Source organism: Pinus tabuliformis, chromosome 9 (genome assembly GCF_031772625.1).
Source record: "Pinus tabuliformis cultivar Carrire ecotype Pingquan chromosome 9, CPIR1, whole genome shotgun sequence".
Taxonomy (NCBI): Eukaryota; Viridiplantae; Streptophyta; class Pinopsida; order Pinales; family Pinaceae; genus Pinus; species Pinus tabuliformis.
The window spans coordinates 1,859,337,985-1,859,353,105 of NC_142307.1; the positions used below are offsets into that span (position 1 = coordinate 1,859,337,985).

Here is a 15,121-nt window from a genome sequence, read left to right on the forward strand (position 1 = left end):
CTAGAAAATTACCTCTGAATGTCAACACTTGCCAAACATCCGTGTTATTGGAATTTGACTTCACCATGGCTTTGGTTTTAAATGCGTTGGTAGTGAATCCACTTCCTTTGTTGTCCACAACATAGTCTCGAATTTCCCTTCTTTAGTACTAGATTATATGCCTTCCAACTCTTGAGTGGACGGGTGTCGGTGGCAAGCCTGGGTGTGAGTGTTCATTTCACTACTTTCTGTGATTACATTGGATTTCAATGGGGAAGAGGAGGCAGAATTCCATTCATATTTCCACAAATGTACTTTTGCTTCGTGACACTAGACCATCAATTATTTATTTATTTTAAATTGAAGTTAGTTCTTACAACCATTTTTTCTGTGTTTAGCTTTTGTTGCAAGAGGGAGACTTCCACCACCGACTCCCCTGAAGACCAACGCCATGAATTTGTGAATTTCAACTCTACCAATCACTCAACACGGGAAATTGATCCCAAGGCAAACAATGATGGGAGCTTAGAACATATCTCTCAAACTCAAGACTTTGACATAAATGTGCCAGTAGCTAAAGCAGCAGGTTTTTGTAACATCAAATCCGAGCAACCCATGCCCAAAGCAATAAGAGTGGTCGTCATTATCACAGAAACTCTAGCTTCATAGGGTTGCATGGAGTTATCATACCATTCAATAGTACCTCCTTCAAATACAAGCAGAGCCCAAACAATAGAGAAAATCAAATTTGCAGAACCAACCATAAATGATAAGGTTCTGATGTGCAGAAAATTACCTCTGAATGTCAACACTTGGAAAACATCTGTGTTATTGGAATTTGAATTCACCATGGCTTTGGTAGGAAATGCATTGGCAGTGAACCCACTTCCTTTGTTGTCCATAACATAGTCTCGAATTTCCCTTCTTTAGTACTAGATTATATGGCTTCCAACTCTTGAGTGGACAGATGTCGGTGGCAAGCCTGGGTCTGAGTGTTCATTTCACTACTTTCTATGATTACATTCCATTTCAATGGGGAAGAGGAGGCAACATTCCATTTCAACATTTTCACAACTATACTTTTTCTTGGTGACACTAGACCATTAATTAATTATTTTAATTGAAGTTAGTTCTTACAACCATTTTTTCTGTGTTTAGCTTTTGTTGCAAGAGATATACGAGGGCTTTCTCTAGATATGGTTTTAGTTAGAGGAGGGATAGTTGTATGTCTAGGAGGGATAGAAAGGGTAGGAGGGCTTTGCCTAGATATAGTTTTAGTTAGAGGAGGGATAGTAATATGTCTAGGAGGGATAGAAAGGGTCCAGGGTGGGGTGGGATTTGGATTTAAAAATTGCCTCAAAGGTGGTGTTGGGTTTTAGATTTTATTTTACATTGGTTAATGGTATTTTTGTGTAGTTTGTAGGTTTTAATATATTTTATAGATTTTACAATTTACTCGTTTTTATCCATTTTTCATTTGCAAACTACATACGATCAAGTCAAAATTTGTTCTTATTTAAAATAGTGAAATGTGGAATGTGTGTGATAGACTAGTCTCATGCAAATCAGTGGAATGAATGTGATGGTATAGTGAAAAACAGTGGGATGAGTACGTGGAATGAGTATGATAGATTAGTCTGTTGATAACAGTGGAATGAATATGATAGTTTAGTCTGTTGATATCTATAGTGGAATGAGTGTGACAGTCTAGTATGTCGATATGATTTTGATAGCAGCATTTTCAGTTGATATTTAGTCTCTATGATCTTGATAGGAGTATTTTATAGTTGAGTATATTATCTTTCCATCCAATATAAAAATTAGATTAATATCAAATCAAAATTTACTTTATATCTAGTCTTGCATGATCTTGATTCTGCTGATTTTGATAGCAGCATTTTATAGTATGATGTATTTAACATTAAAGCTATTTGCTTGTTGAAAAAGAAAGAACACTGTACATGATCTTGGTAGGAGTATTTTATAGTTGAGCATATTATTTTTCCATCCAATATAAAAATTGGATTAATATCAAATCAAAATTTACTTTATATCTAGTCTTGCATGATCTTGATTTTGCTGATTTTGATAGCAGCATTTTACAGTATGATGTATTTAACATTACAGCTATTTGCATGCTGAAAAAGAAAGAACACTATACATGATCTTGATAGGAGTATTTTATAGTTGAGTATATTATTTTTCCATCCAATATAAAAATTAGATTAATATCAAATCAAAATTTTCTTTATATCTAGTCTTGCATGATCTTGATTCTGCTGATTTTGATAGCAACATTTCACAGTATGATGTATTTAACATTAAATCTATTTGCTTGCTGAAAAAGAAAGAACACTGTACATAAACACTCACAGTGTTACTGTCAGCATTGTGAAAAAAAAAAAAAATTGTTGTATTTTGATTGAATGATATTCAATCTTGAACATTCTTAGAAAAGTTAGGCATTCTATGTAGATTGCAGATTTTGGGAATATTCTAGAATTTGATAATCTTGAAAGGGTAAAAAATTCAGTCCTTTTCTGATATTTTTGAGCATAAATTCAATTCAGCAATAACAACTCAATTCCAGAAGAAAAACTAAGAAAAAAAATCATACTTAGTGATACGGTATACAACCTTGACTATTCATATTTTTCAGAATAAATTCAATTCAACAATAACAACTCAATTCCAGAAGAAAAACTAAGAAAAAAAAATCATACTTAGTGATACGGTATACAACATTGACTGTTCAAATTGCTAAAAAACCCCTCCTGAGGAACACTTATGAAGAGAGTAACCTCCAAAATAGCTTAAGAAAAATAATTTGTTATACCAAATATCATCCAAAACTGTCAGTACATGATACATCTAGATTAAAAGAATTCTGAACTCTACTAGAGTACATCAAAATAAAAATTACTTTTATAGCATACATGTTGCCCTCATAATCACTGACCATCTTATATCCTATAATTGTAAAATGCTTTCATCTTTAACCTACAACGCTATTATCTTGACTTGGAGATGTATTAATGATTGAACCGTAGTAATACTTTGCAGAGGCTTAGCTTTAAAATAACTACACCACATCTTTGATGGCTCACAAACGCACATGATGGTTCTCAGGTGGTAAGATAATGGATGGAGTTTTTTTATGATTACACCAATTGATTCTTGCAGGATAGCGAGTGTAGAAAGTTATGCTTGAAGAATAAATATTTGGAGAAAGTGCAATTGCCTAATATAATATTCGTTTTGGTTTTGTTTTTCAAAGGGAGTTAGTGAGGCTTGCAGTTTCTTATTATTTTTGTTACTGGAAAATATATATGATTCACATCATAATATACATAATGTAATAAGGACAACCATAAGTGAGGCTTGCACTCTCTTATTATGCTTTCCCACTAGAAAATATATATCTACATAATGTGATAAAGACAACTACAAAAAGTTGTATTTTATTATTATATCTTTATCATCTAGAAACATGTAAATATCTTAATATCAGCATCATGAATCATTTGACAACCTAAATAGCTTAGATATTTATTAGCAAAGTCCATTATATTCATCATGTCAAAAAAATTGCAAGTTAGATTTTCCCATTCCCATGTCGTGATTATTCCTCAATTTATGCCTTGATTGTTCCTCAATTTATGCCTTATGACATCTCCTTTGCAACATTTGGTGCAAATGCTAGTAATAATAATCAGGTAAATTTATATTTCGTTGAATTCAGGTTTTCGATTGTAGGAAGGTAAACTCGATACAATGGAAGGTGCTCAATAAAATTAGCAGGAGTGAGGGGAAATATTGAGTAGAATGTAAAAATTAGTAGGAGTGAGGGGAAATATTGAGTAGAATGTAATATTTAGGGTGGGGTCTCACCTGAAATATTAGGTAAAATTTAATAATATTAGATTTTAATTAGTATTTATCCCCACCCATGGCCACTATTTATTAGGTGGGGGTGGTTATAAATATTGGGTAACATATAATATTGTAATATTATATTTTATGTGATCAACATATTTGTACCACTTAATATAGATGTGTTCCATCTATAAATTTAATTAATAAGCTTATAAAAACTTAATATTTATGATATGACAAGATTTTTAATCATGACTATTTACCATGGATATTATTAACTTCTAAGTAGGCTTTCTTACAATACCATGGGCCAATGCCCAAAAGAGAAAGATAGAGAGGGAGAGGAGGGAAGAAAACTATAATTCCATGAGCTACTACCATGGTTTATGAATACCATGGGTCATCTAAACTTTTGATTATTATGTTATGGATCTAGACTTTTAATTATTACAATACCATGAGCCAATACCATGAGCAATACTTATTTGAAAGTAAAAACAATTTACAAACATTTTATTTTAATTTAATTTTATAACATTTTTTAATTCAATCTAAGAGAAAAAAGTTTATTATTACTTCTGAGGTATATCTAAACCCTCCATCCTCATGACTACTAACAATATTTTCATAGAGATTAAATGGAGGTTTTAATAAATTAAAAAATGAGAATACTTTTATTTATACATATGTGAAATTTATATAATATAAATACTATTATAAAGAACTAGGATAGACGCATCTTAACCAAGGATCCAAGAAAAGTGAGAAAGAAAAGTGATTAACAATGATAGAGGAAGGATAGTGGATGATTCTTTTAATCTTTTATTATTGTATTTTCTTTAACATGATTGATCCAAAATATAGGTTTAATATTTTACAACCAATTATGTTTTTTTATTAATTTAAATACTTTGTTAAATACAACACAATGAGATCATATTTAAGAAAGAGAATGAGATGGATGGGGGAATGGAGTGTGGGAGGGAGACATAGAGGTGAGAGACATAGTGAGAGAGAGAAAGGAAAAGAGAGAGTAGGGCGAGAGAGGGAGGGAGAGAGATGTATTTGGAGGGGGAAAGGGAGGGAGTGACAATGGAGAGATGAAGATGGAATGAGGGAGAAAGAAGACGAGGGAAGAGAGAGAAAAGGAGAGGATAAAGATAGGGAAAGAAGGGGAAGAGAGAGAAAAGGAGAGGATAAATATTGGGAAAGAAGGGGAAGAGAGAGACAGGGAGACATGTATATGGAGGGAGGAGAGAGAGGGAAAGAGAGAAGGACAGAGGGAGGGAGAACGTGACATAGTTGGAGGGTGGAGAGAGAGTGTGTGTATGATGGGGGCAAAGACAGAGGGGGTGGGAGAGAAGGGGAGACAGATGAAGGAAAAAGAGAGAGTACTTGATAGAGAGGAGAGAGAGAGGGGGAGAGACAGATGGAGTTGGAAGGGGAAGAAAGACATAGAGAAAGAAAGGTGGAAAGGGAGTGGCAAGGGAGAGATGGAGAGTCAGTATCTGTGTGTGTGTGTGTGTGTAAGAGAGAGAGAGAGAGAGAGAGAGAGAGGAAAGGAAGAGGGAGAGAAAGATATATATAGATAGATAGATATGGGGAGAAAGAGAGAAAGAATGGCATATGTTTATGGGGTTGAGATAGAGAGACAAATAAGGAGAGATGGAGGGAGGTATAAATATAGATGGCGGGGGTGAGAGGAAAGAAGATAAAGATAGAGAAAGTTAGGGAGAGGCAGATAGACTGAGACGGGGGAGAGAGGGAGGGGAAGAGAGAGAAGGAGAGGAGGAGGGAAGAAGAAAGAGTCTCAGAGAGAAAAATACAGACATAGAAGTTAGATCTAGAAAGTCATGAATATTTTAGATTTTCACTAAAATAGATGTATTGATTTCAATGTAGTTGTTTATATCTAATCTTATTTGATCACATGCAATATATGCATTAATTTTAGTGTAGATGTTGATATATAATTCTATTTAATACCTTACACTAGATGCACTGATTTCAGTGTCAATGTTGATTTCTACTCCTATGTGATTTCTTGCACATGATGCATTGGTTTCAGTGTAGATATTGACTTCTAATCCAATTTGATCGCTTGTACTAGATGCATTGATTTCAGTGTAGATGTCGATTTCTAATTGTATGTAATACCTTACACTAGATGCATTGATTTCAGTGTACATGTTGATATCTACTCATATTTGATTGCCTGCATTATATGCATTGGTTTTGGTGTAGATATTGATTTATAATCCTATTTGATTGCTTGCACTAGACACATTGATTTCAATTTAGATGTTCATTCTAATCCTATTTGATTATTTTCACTGGATGCATTGATTTTAGTTTAGATGTTGATTTCTGATTTGATGCAATAAGATGTATGATGTACATTAATTTCAATATAATTATATTAATAGTGTGCATTGATTTCAATGTAATCACATCTCTACCTCCTCCATCTATATCTATATCTCCCATTGTCTCTCCTTCTCTATCTCTTTATCTCAACCCATAAACATACACATTCTCTCTCCATGTCTATCTATCTATCTCTCCCTTCCTCCCTTTCCCCTCCCTCTCTCTTTCTTCCCCTTCTCTCTCTCTCTAACATTTCTCTCTTCATATCGATATCTCTTCCTCCCTCCCTGTCTTTGCCTCTCTCTTCTTACCTCTCCCCTCATCTATATCCTTATCTCCCCTTGTCTCTCCTTCTCACCCCAAGACATACGCACTATCTTTGCCTCTCTCTTCTTACCTCCCCCCATCTATATCTTTATCTCCCCTTGTCTCTCATTCTCACCCCCAAAACATATACACACTCTCTCAGTTTAAGCACATAAAAATTATTCAACCATAAATACAATGCTTGAATTTTCATCCTAAATAAAATGTTTTCTTACTTGAATTTATAATTGGGTACATTCTTATTATTCTCATTTTCCATCATTCAACATTGTTAATTACTTTACATTCAAACACGGTAATAGAAAAAACTACCATTGAAAATGATTTGGGGTTGAACACTCCATAAGTGACAGTAATTGACTTTGGAGAAAAATACTATTAATATTAGAGAGCAACAGAGTTGTTTACTACAGTAGTTCGAGTTAAATATTTGAATGATCTATGATTCCAACTACTCTTATTTGAATGATCTATGATTCCAACTACTCTTTTCATATAATCAATATGAGAAAATGGAAAAAAACAGAATTGTAATTGACTATATTCTTAGTATTCACATTTTCTATCTATCAAAATTGTTACATTGACACTTTACATTCAAAATTTGTATTTCATCATTTTTCATCAGTTACTGACAGTCTCTCTCATCTCAATGCACTGAGGTAACTAAGAAAATTTTAAATTAAATTGACCAAATTAATCTTACACATATTTAACATATTTAAAATTATCAAAATAATTAGATGTTCAGAAAATTGTGTATGACCGCACACGACTAAAACCAAGGTAGATCCATCTTAACACGATCTATCAAGCCCCAAGAGGGATCAAATCTCTTGAGGTGCAAGTCTTTCCTTGAATTTTGCACTCAAAAATTAAGTTTACACCTCTAGAAATTTGATCCCTTTTAGGGCTTGATAGATCCAGTATTAAAATAGATTTAGATTGGTATTATATTCTATAAATTAAAAAATAATGTATAAGTATTATATAAATATATAATCAATTTTCTGTTAAGTAAATTTAAGTTTATTTTATAATTTATTCGTACACATTAACATTTACTAATTACGATGTTTACAAAACTAAACTATAATAAAAAGTAACTTATAGATATTAAAAACAAAACCACCCATGGCAAACTCTTTAAACCACTATCTACCTTCTACCCGCAACATGTGCGCATAGAGCCCTCCGTCACGTGACCTGCTTTGTCAAACAAAGGAGCCTTACAACATAACTCTTGATGTCAGGTCACTTTCAAACTTTACTCAGCGTTCACACAAGTGGATGTTTATTTAGTAGTAGCACGGCACCGACTAAAGGATTTTTCAGTCGAATGTAACGTGCAAACTTAAAGCCAGATTTTTAGTGAAAGATTTATCATAAACATAAAGCCAGATTTCTACCCATGTACGATATGGTGCAATCATTTTAGACTGGAATTTAATGGTTAGCGTCAATATTAAAACTGATATTAAAATACTGTTTGACTTTTTTTTTATCATAGTAAAATACCGTCCGAATTGTTAGGTAATACCCACGACAACCGTAAATAAATATTGTTTCCAAATTCCAACCCGCAAACCACTAATTCAGATCCATGTTAAGTTTATACTTTTTATCATACATTTCATAAAAAATCGACAACATCATAACTTACGTACGTTCTGCATACCTGGCCTGAGAAGAGCATGACTGGCCTCAGAACAGAACAAGACATTAAAACTAAACGCTGCGATAGTGACACTGGTTTTCTTCTTGAGCATTCAGTCGCTATACTCTGCCATGAGAAAGAGAAACGAGTCAAGAAAATCGACTGATACCAAATATTTATGACCCCTCTCCGTTGAATATTAACGCCAAATATTTATGTCCCCTCTCCGTTGAATATTAACGTCAGGTAGACCCGGGAAACGCACTTGATTTTCCATCAACCTTATTATTAGATTTTTTAGGCTGGTGCTTGTGATAGGGATGTAACGATAAGCTCAGGGAAGTTGGCATTTTTATCTGGATTGCCGAATATTCGACAATCAGACATAAGTACGGTAAATTGTCGGCAAGTATTGAGAATATAGTTATTGGTAAATTAACTAATCAAGATAAGAATGATGATGCTGAGCACGATGATATATGACAGAATAGTGGTTGATGGATTACGTTTGAGACAACTGTATGTTCATATCCAAAACCCCACGGGTCAATGCTACCTATCCAAATAGCCATCTAAAAGAGGAGCCACACTCAATGCGGCGAAGATTATGCGTCTGGAATTGGGTTTCTACCAGGGTTTTCAATTGCAAACATCGCTTCCACCGTTAATACTGTTGAAAGGACCACCTGGACCTTAGATACAATGTGTCCGTTTACTGAATCACGCTTTCATGGTTGCAATGTATGGTTGTAATGTTGAAGAATTGTTGTTCGCGAGTTTCGATGAACAAATCAACTATATCAACCTGTATTTTGCTCTGCTATACCTTAAATTCAATGACCAACCCTGAAATGTTTATGAGACAGCAGTATTGGATTCACTGGTGAAGAATGTTTATGCTAGCGGATTCAATACTTCTACTGTTGAAGGGAGAAACAACAATGGTACTTAAATAATGAATCCATACAGGTGGGAATAATTTTAGGTAGAAGACTAATGATCTGTTGTAGAGTTTTATGAATCTACTTTTTGGACTACCAAGTGAGTCCATCATCACGGGAGTATGCATCAATAGATATTCTTAAGATCTTAATGATGTATCCAGAGCTATAATTAGGGTATATATATAAGTTATTAATCAAAAAAATAAGAAAATAGGTCTGCTCTATCTTTTTAATTAATTAATTAATTAAATTATTTATTATTATTATTATTATTATTATTAATTAATTAATTTATTTATTCAAGGGGATAACTTAATCGAATAATTTTATTATTTATAGAATTAATTATATGTTTATTAATTCTATTTTAAATAATTGGTTCAATTGATTCATTAATTTGTTTAAATAATAAATTAATTTGTTTGATTAATCAAATTAATTAATTTAATTATGTATTCTTTATTAATATGTTTATTCATTTATTTACATTATTAATTTATTAATTTGATTAATTAATTCATTAATTAATAAGTTTACACGGATAAATTAATTACTTATTTTTTTATTTCTTGAATTAATTATTAGGTTTAATACTTTTATGAATTTTTTGATGGATTAATTACTATGTTTTATTAATTTACTAATTTTTAATAGTTAATTAAACGAATAGATTAATTAACAAATTTATTATTTACTATTATTATTATTATTATTTAATAAGTTTATTAATTTAATTTAATGTACTTATTTCTTTGTTTAATTATTTATTTATTTGATTAATTTGTTTTATGTTCTTAATTAATTTTTTTTATATATTTTATTTATTTATTTATTTTTTATTTTTTTGGTTTTAGTGAGTTATTTATCTATAATTTCTAGAGTTTATTATTATTATTATTATTATTAATTTTTGAGTAATTACACCTATATGCATTTTATTAGTTATTTTTTTAATGATATCAAATGATTATATGTGAAGAAATCTATTACTAATTTATGTTTATGATTGTTAATTAAATCTATTGTTTTACGGAGAATATTACATAATTGATGATTTTATTATTTGTTTATTTAAGTTTTTTAAGGGAATATAGTTAATTATTCGTTTTTAAGGTTTCAAGTAACGGTTTCCAGATGTTGCTTAGTTTTAATCCATCGTCCCAGGTTTAATCAAAGCTAACCATAAGGTCTTCATCTTTAACCTAACATTCCTCTCAGACCTATAGTTAATATCATAGGTTCCCCTACTTACCTTTTGGAAAAACACCTAGCCAAAAAACTAGCTAACCATAAGGTCTTCATCTTTAACCTAACATTCATCTCAGACCTATAGTTAATACCATAGGTTCCCCTACTTACCTTTTGGCAAAACACCTAGCCAAAAAACTCAGACCCCTGTCTGGCAATACCCCTTCTTATATTAAAGACTCCTATTTGTTTGTTCAATGGATTAATAACATAAAAATGAAAGTTGAAGACCTTATGGTTAGCTTTGATATTGTATCCCTTTATACCATGATTCCTATTGATGAAGCCATTGAGATCATGAGAAACATCACTGGTAAAGAAACTGTGGATCTTCTGGAACTATTCTTGAAATCCTCTTACTTCAGCTTCAAAGGTAAAATTTATGAACAAACTCATGGTGTGGCTATGGGCTCTCCTCTATCCCCCATAATTGCCAACATCTTTATGGAGCACTTTGAACAGACAGCTCTTAGGTCATTTCCATACACCCCCGAAGAATGGAAAAGGATTTTTGACGACATATTTTTCCAAGTGGAGTCATGGAAAAGAAAAACTTGACCTATTCCTCAATCACTTAAATAGCTTCTCTGACCATATAAAATTCACTATTGAAATTGAAAGCAACAACCAACTTCCCTTTCTCGATATCCTTCTAACTAAAAGAGATGGGTCTCTTGGTTTCCAAGTCTACAGAAAGAAAACCCATACAGAAAGCTATCTTCACGCAAATTCCCATCACCACCCTAAACAGAAGATTGGCATCATTAGGACCTTAACTACTAGGGCGGCCAGAATATCTGATGCGGACCATCTAAATGATGAGCTTAACCATCTTCACAAGGTGTTTGAACTAAATGGCTACAATAGAAATACCATCAAGAAAGATATGCACCTATCCCTAAACAAGATTAACAATGATATTAAAAGTCAAAATTTATCCACTCCTCAAGTCTCCCTTCCATACATAAAAGGCACCACTCATAAAATCTCTAAAATTCTTAATAAACATAACATTAATGTAGCATTCACCCCTGCTAATACCATTAGACAATTATTCAACTCTTTCAAGGATCCCATAAACCCTAAACTTCAAAAAGGTGTTTATGTGATTCCTTGCTCATTCGGTAAGGAATACATAGACGAAACATGTAGGTCTCTTAATATTAGAATTAAAGAACACACTGCTGACTTAAGAAGAGAAAGGACCTCTGAATCAGCCTTAACTAAACATTTTCATTCTTCCTCTCATTACATCTGCATAGAAGACGTCAAACTAGTTAGAAAATAAGACCACTGTCTCAAAAAGAAAATCAAGGAAGCCATTGAAATAGAAAAAATGAAGAATAACCCGAACCGGGACAATGGATTAAAACTAAGCAACACCTGGAAACCGTTACTTGAAACCTTAAAAGCCAATAATTAACTATATTCCCTTAAAAAACTTAAAAAAAAATAAAAATAAACAAATAATAAAATCATCAATTATGTAATATCCTCCTTAAAGCAATAGATTTAATTAACAATCATAAACATAAATTAGTAATAGATTTCTTCACATATAATCATTTATTATCGTTAAAAAAATAACTAATAGAATGCATATAGGTGTAATTACTCAAAACTTCAAAATAATAATAATAATAATAATAATATAAACTCTATAAATTATAGATAAATAACTCACTAAAACCAAAAAATAAATAAACAATTAATTAATTAATTAAGCAAATAAAACAAATTAATCAAATAAATAAATAATTAAACAAAGAAATAAGTATATTAAATTAAATTAATAAACTTATTAAAAAAATAATAATAGTAAATAATAAATTTGTTAACTAATCTATCCGTTTAATTAACTATCAAAAAATAGTAAATTAGTAAAACATAGTAATTAATCAATCAAAAAAATCATAAAAGTATTAAACCCAATAATTAATTCAAGAAATAGAAAAATAAGTAATTCATTTATCCCTGTAAACTTATTAATTAATGAATTAATTAATCAAATTAATAAATTAATAATGTAAATAAATGAATAGACATATTAATAAAGAATACATTATTAAATTAATTAATTTGATTAATCAAACAAATTAATTTATTATTTAAACAAATTAATGAATCAATTGAACCAATTATTTAAAATAAAATTAATAAACATAATAATTAATTCTATAAATAATAAAATTATTCGATTAATTTATCCCCTTAAATAAATTAATTAATAATAATAATAATAATAATAATTTAATTAATTAAATAAATAAAAAGATAAGAGTCGACCTATTTTCTTATTTCTTTTGTTTAATAACTTATATTTATACCCTAATTATAGCTCTTGGATACATCATTAAGATCTTAAGAATATCTATTGATACATACTCCCCTCGGGATGGACTCACTTGGTACTCTGAAATGTTGGGTTCATAAAACTCTACAACATGTCATTCCTCCTTTACCTAAAACAATAGTACTGTTTACGGGCAAGGAAGATTTAGATTCTTCTGAATGAAAACAATGCACATTCACTTTTAAAGCAAAGCTTGTTCAGGGATGCTGCAACACTTCTGAATTCATTCAACTAGACAACTACATCTTGTGTTAAGATAATCATAAATTTTACAACAACATTGACGGTGAAGGAGAAAATATTATTTGCAACACTAGGAAAAGAAATCAACCACAACAGTTCACAACTGCTATGAAAGCCCTGCTCTCGAATTGTACAGCTAAAGCTAAACGGAGCCCAAAGCTTTTCTTTGCAGATTCAGTCGATGCCACTTCTCGTTTAATGATGAAATATTCTTCTCATCACAACGCTGGAGAGAACTATCCCGGACAAACTGCGGATTGTGCCTAGTAGATGCCTTAGAAAGTATATTTGGATTTAATATACCATTCCCGTATTACAAACCTCTTATTTCATCTTGCTATAAGTCCAATATTTCTCCCATTGATAGTTGGAAGTAGAACTTAGTATGGATGTACCTAAACGAAAAGGAAATCCATGTGGCCTTGTGTAACTAGCATAGATAGATCTATGCTAGTTTGGCGTGGAGGTGAATAATATGTTATAAGCTAACTGAAATTGATCCATTGGAAAATGAGTTGCAACACTTGTTTCTCAGCAATACTAGAGTTGATCTATAGTTTGTTAACAGAAACATGACAAGGCGACCCATTTCTTGTTATGTTCCTATACCCGTTTCTGTATTGACCTTAAGTCAATACATTTTTAATCCTTTTCATGTGTATAATATACAGAGATGTAGGGGTTAATGCATAATGGGAGTAGTGGATCCGCTCAAACATCAAATCTGGGTGGTATACGTAGGTCATGCCATACAAACACTGAGTTATATGCAGTGTGGAAATATATAATGGAGAGGATGTACCTGATTAAAGGAAGTATCATATTTTCAACAATAACAACTATTCTATTTCAAACTTTTTTGTTTTATATAATTTGTTTTATAAAATTTCTTCAAGAAAATGGAAGTGTGCTTCACGTAGGGAAATTAGTTTAACCATCAAGCATTTAGAGTCACACACAACAACTGCCTATGTAATTGCTTGGTTGAACATTTTTTATCCAATACATGTTTTCTTCTTATTTAGTTTCACATACGAGAGCATGTATGTTCTAATTTGGATAGTTAGAAACTTTCTTGTATGTTGTATGCTTTCCTTTCTTTATTCACAAAGATGTTTTAGGTAAGAGCCAAATAAATTTAGGTGTTAGGGAATGAATACTCCACAAACACTTACCTTAATTGTGTGATAGATGAAGATAACAACCTTCTAACCATTCATTCGTGTACCTAATGCACATCCCTAAATTTGGGAGAACGAGCTAGGTTAGCTGAGCCCTAGCCAACCAGCTCGTTTCCCTCTTAAGGGAACTCTGAGATTATATGAGCAAGGTTATCATTACAAGAAATAACAGGAACAATGGATAAAAACCAACAACTCTTTTTATTGCGAATATCAAAAGTCTCTACAAGTATACATGAAAAAATAATGGATCTAGGTCGAGAGGGTTATGGCAATACAGATCTCAAAATTACGACAAAATACCAATGTCTTCCACAGTATTGCTAACCTATCCAATTATAGAACTTTAATTTATACCTGTTCTATCGAGTCTCAACTGTAGTGAATTAACTCAAAAGGAAAGACAACTAATGACCGACCTTCATCTTTAGCATACTCATAACGCTCCAAGCTCTACACAATAAATGAAACAAATCTTCAACGTCGAGTGCATGCCATTCCCTATTGGCAAATATGATACATTTGGAGGCAATCTACATCAAACCAGTCGGTTGTCCATTTTGGTGTAGGAACTACTGTGAGTAGAGGAATATCGGGATCCTGCACCAACCACTTTGACTTCGATTAATGACAATTACTTATCAAGCCTTAAGGAAATGTAAATTAATGAGTTACACGAAAATATAAACCTATTTTACCTCTTTAACAATTGATAAGCTTATGTAATCCATATCCACGAAAATCATTAAAAGGAATGAGGAATCATATGTAAAAGGCTTAATTCAAGTTGTAAAACAAAGGTTAAGGTAGAATTAGGTTAAGGGTAGGGTAACATAAGGCAATTTTGATAATCAATAGTAAACAATGTTAGTAGTGCTTCCATTTAATTTTCACATAATGATGATGATTTGGGTTATTTTAAAAAGAACACTATAGACATCGGTTT

At 31.6% G+C, this 15,121-nt stretch overlaps 1 pseudogene; it reads left to right on the top strand.

Annotated features, from left to right (window-relative positions):
* The window catches only part of LOC149156292 (uncharacterized), a 47,246-nt pseudogene that overhangs the window by 12,560 nt on the left and 19,565 nt on the right, over window positions 1–15,121 (top strand).